The sequence below is a fragment of the Vigna radiata genome, chromosome 6, assembly GCF_000741045.1.
Source record: "Vigna radiata var. radiata cultivar VC1973A chromosome 6, Vradiata_ver6, whole genome shotgun sequence".
NCBI lineage: Eukaryota > Viridiplantae > Streptophyta > Magnoliopsida > Fabales > Fabaceae > Vigna > Vigna radiata.
In genome coordinates this window covers 17,774,186-17,779,181 of record NC_028356.1, presented here as the reverse complement: position 1 = coordinate 17,779,181, position 4,996 = coordinate 17,774,186, and the positions used below count along the sequence as shown (strand labels likewise).

At 31.1% G+C, this 4,996-nt stretch overlaps 2 pseudogenes; both read left to right on the top strand.

Moving 5' to 3' along the window:
* LOC106763526 overlaps window positions 1-2,134 on the top strand; it is a 4,203-nt pseudogene extending 2,069 nt beyond the window's left edge.
* Window positions 2,135-3,971: 1,837 nt separating this feature from the next.
* The window catches only part of LOC106764954, a 5,954-nt pseudogene continuing 4,929 nt past the window's right edge, over window positions 3,972-4,996 (top strand).

The window sequence follows — 4,996 nt, the reverse complement described above, 5'->3', positions numbered from 1 at the left end:
TCAATAAATGATTTAATCTCCAAATTTAAGTGTATACGTGTCTTATCTTTGTTCATGTGTAGTGAACTTACAGAGGTGCCTGAAAATGTAGGAACTCTTAAGCATCTCCGTTCATTAGATCTCTCCCATACTAATATAAAGAAACTACCTGATTCATTAAGTTTACTCTACAAGTTGCAAATACTGAACCTGAACAATTGTAAAAAATTAGAAGAGCTTCCCTCATATTTGCATCAACTTGACAATTTGCATCGTCTCGAATTTGTATATACTAGAGTGAAAAATGTGCCAGCACATTTGGGAAAACTGAAGGATCTGCAAGTATTGATGAATTCGTTGTGTTAAGAAAAGTAAGGAATTTGGTATCCAGCAATTGGGAGAACTCGATCTCCATGGAAGTCTAATAATTGATGAACTGCAGAATATTGAGAATTCCTCTGATGCATTAGAAGCAAATTTGAAGAATAAACCACACTTTACGTGGGTAGGGTTAACATGGAGTTTAATTGTTGGGTCCCCTGTTGATTCAACAAAAGTTGAGAATATAATTGAGAATCTACGACCTTCAAAATGCTTGAAAGAGCTGTCAGTAAGTAACTATGTGGGTAAACAATTTCCTAATTGGTTACTCAATAATTCATTACCGAATCTGGTGTACTTAGGGTTGCAGAACTGTAAAAATTGCCAACGTTTTCCTCCGCTTGGTCTTTTGCCATTTTTGAAGGAGTTGGAGATTTCAGAGTGTGATGAGATAGTAAACATTGATGCTGATTTTCATGGGAACAACTCTTGTTCATTTAAATCTCTGGAAATATTGAAGTTCTTCAAAATGAGGAAATGGGAAAAATGGGAATGTAAAGCTGTGGCAGGTGCTTTTCCACGTCTACAACATCTTTCTATGCATTATTGTCCCAAGCTGAAAGGGCATTTGCCAGAGAAACTTGTTCCATTGAAAACTCTACAAATTACAAGCTGCCAACAACTGGAGGCTTCCACTCCAAGGACTATAGCTTTAGAAGTACATCACTGTGGAAAGTTGCAGTTGGAGTGGGCTACAATGATAAGGATCAGAATGGATTGCCACAGCACAGAAGCATCATTACTGGAGAACATCACATCTGATATTTCTCTCCAACACATGCATATTTATTCATCCCTGACGTCAATGAGTGTCAACTCTGTCTCTCTAAAAACCTTTCCACTGGATTTCTTTCCAAAACTCAGGACGCTTAGCATTACGGAGTTTCCTAATTTACAGACGATTTCACAGGATCACCTTCATAATCATCTCCAGGAACTGGCAATCACAAGGTGTCCTAAATTTGAATCATTTCCTACAAATATGCACACACTCCTTCCATCTCTCACGAGCTTACGAATAGGAGATTGTCCAAGACTTGAGTTGTTCCCTAAGGGATGTTTGCCATCAAATCTAAAATTCTTGTCACTCAATTGTTCTAGACTTGTTGGCTCACTCAAAGGAGCTTTAGCCAATGCCTTGCTAGAAACATTGTTGATTAGAGAAGTGGATGCAGAATGTTTTCCTGATGAAGGTTTGCTTCCGCTCTCTCTTACTGAACTAATGATCAGTGGTTGTCCAAATCTCAAAGAAATTGACCACAAGGGTCTTTATCAACTCTCGTCTCTTCAAACACTGAGACTTTTGTACTGTCCCAACCTCCAAAGGTTACCAGCTGAGGGTCTTCCCAAATCAATTTCACGTCTTCAAATATTCCATTGTCCGTTGCTGAAATGGCGTGGCCAGGAAGAAGGAGGCGAAGGCTGGCAAAAAATTAAGGTCACAATCAATCCCCAAACATTCCAGAGTGGTGGTGTCGTTTGAATTTAATAGCTAATGGAAATAAGATGATGAAGAAAGTCGAAGGAGATTAAGTTAAACATTGTTCAAAAATTTTTTGGGAGTACAGGTGCAATGCCTGTAAATATAAGAGTCTGTTCAGTAAATATGTTTGATGAACAATAATTACTGTGTACTTAATTTATTTAATATTTTATATGTGTATATATTTTGAAGGACATATTTTACATTATATTGAAATTTGAAGTTACAGGAAGAAAACTTAGAAATATATTAAGAAAGCCCCCGAGACTGAATATGTGATAGTGTTGTTGCTTGTTTTGAATACTCATGCATTTGTTTGACTACTCTCCAATTGTTTTTTCCCTCTTATAATAACTACTTCCCTCTGGTGGTCCTGACATACCTCGTAAAATGTAGTAATTATAATGCTCAAATAAGTTTTAAATGCAGCTACATCGTGTGATGCATCAAAATAATTTTGTGGTGTGAATAATTCATTTTTGTTTAGTATTCATATCTTTAAATTTGAAGTGAGATGTAATAGGATTAGTTAAAAAAGTATTTAATTTCATGTGTTTACTCAATATTTTAAGTATACTGAAAGAATTATATATTTATAAAGTTTAAAGTAGGTACGTTTTTCATAATATCTTCATTCTAATATTAAATTTATGTCATGAATACCAAAACTATATTAGTTAAAAATGAGATAATGTAATCAAAAAGAAGTTTAATTAAGTTTTAAGTTGATGGTAAATTTGGATATTTTCAATAGAAATCTTATTAAATTTATTTTTAAATTGAGTATTTAGTGTTCCGTTTATAATTGGATAATAATTTAAGTTATGATACTATTGTATAGTTACATACTTGAAGGAATATAATATAAAAATAAAAATCTTATAGATTATTATTTATTTTAATTTTTAATTTAAAAAAAAAAAAACAAAAGAGCGGGACAAAATATGACATGTTGAAAAGTCCAACTCAGTATGCAAAAATATATGCAAACTCTAACCCATTTGTCGATCCTAAGATTTATTAAATTTATTCATTGTTTTTCTCTAAGAATGACAAAATGGGTAGGTTATGCAGGTCGGTCGCTAGCTCGTAAGAAAAAGTATAAAGGAGACTGAGTATTTTAGTCTATTGCTTAATCTCTAAGTCATGTAGAATTTTTTTATTTTATCATGTTATTCCTGCTTGAAGTTTTAAGTCAGTTCTCACTTAGGATTGATTAATTGCTATAACCTTTTGGTAACTTACAAGAATATTTTACTTTTATGTTTTTTTTTACGAAAAGTTTATTTTGACATATTTATTTCATGTGAATCTTAATTTTATATTTAATTAATTTATTTTAATTTTACTATTAAAAATAAATTTATGGAGAACAACAAATATATGAAATATTAAAACAAGACTACTTATACAACATTTGTATAAAAATAATTTAAGATTGTTTTTCTACGGGTTGCCCATAGGTTTACTAGTAAATCATTACATCCACATGCCAACAAAACTAAACCACACTTCTAATATGTGACGGGTCAGCTTAACTTAGTCCATCTTTTGCGAATCAAATGTCAGTCATCACTTTGAGAAATAAGTTTTCCACGGCTTGTGTTTAACGTTAGAATATGAAAAAGCCAATATTAAAAATATTGATGATATTTTTGTAAATAATATTTAATTTAGACATTGAAATTTAATTATACTTTGTTTTATGTCATATGTTTATTATATGTTAAAATTCTTAATTTTCGATATAATAGGCAATTTTATGAAAATGTTTAATACAAAGGTGAAAATACACTCATTTATAATGTCAAATGATTTAATTTCAGACGTTAAAAAGTTATAAGATATTGAAATTTGGAGTTTTCTAATGTCATATACATTGTAATTATTTTCTAAAAGGAAAATCATCACACTATTTCTTTATGCTTTCTCTACTGCTTGAACCAGATTCTTCATTCACGAGTGTGAGGAAAAACAAATGTAAGTTTTGTGTAATTTTCCTTAACAAAAGTGTTTATGTTGTCTTTGTTTGGATATTTCTTTAGTTTTCGTTGATTGATATCGCTTTTTCATTTAACATTGATGTCCCGAATGCGAGTTCAAAACTCTATCATTTTCAGGGAAACAAATGGCTTTGTTCACAAGTGCAAGGAATAACAAAGGTTAGTTTTGTATCATTTACCTTAATTGTATGTTTTTCTACTACCTTGGTTACCATTTTAATTGACCGAACACGCTTTTCGCATTTAACAATTCGTATCGTTTTAAAACTCTGTTGCGCAAAATCGATACTGATTGTTCCTCCAACATAATTGTGTAGAGTTGTGTCCATGTTAGGTTGAATCTCAAAGTGAGTTGAATTGGATCCTCCTTTAGTTGAAACAAGTCAAATTGACCTTTGACTGAGTTTAGTTAAATCCACATTAGACGTAATTAATTAAGGCAGCGTTAGACCAAATTGAGTTGGAGCTATGTTAGTTCAATGTTGGGCCAAGTTGAGATCAAGCCATGCTAATTCAAGCTAACATAGAAATGACCAAATTTCGAACCATGTCATATAATGTTTGATCATACTAAATCTAAACTAAGTTGATTTGACCAAATCAGACAAGTTAAGTCAAGACCTAATTTTCTGTTAAGCTACAAATACTAAAAATTAAGTAAATACTAATTAATGTAAAATATTTGAGAATCAATTTATAATTTAAAATATTTTAAGAATTTATACTATTATTAAAAAATTTAAAAATGAATTAAAGTGAAACAAAATTCACTTTAATTGTAACCCCGTTTTAATAGATGAATTTACAAACTTTAGATTTTTTCAACCACTGGTAAAATAAACCATAAAATAAAAACTTATATATTGGAGTAGATTGTAAGTCACCCATGAATAAAAGTGACACTCTAAACAATATATACTCAAAAGCCCATAATGTTTTTGAAAATACCTTCCTACAGGAAATTCGAAAGACAAAAAAGATAAATTTAGCAGCTGCAGTTATTTGATCATCAACCGTTTAAGAAACAACTATCAGTATTCGGCAGGCGTTGCAAGAGTACTTTTTAGAAATTAGTAACAAATTAATACTTGCTTAATTAGAGGATGTAAGTTTAAAGTGTCCCAGTTTAATAAAAATGGTAAAAAAGAAT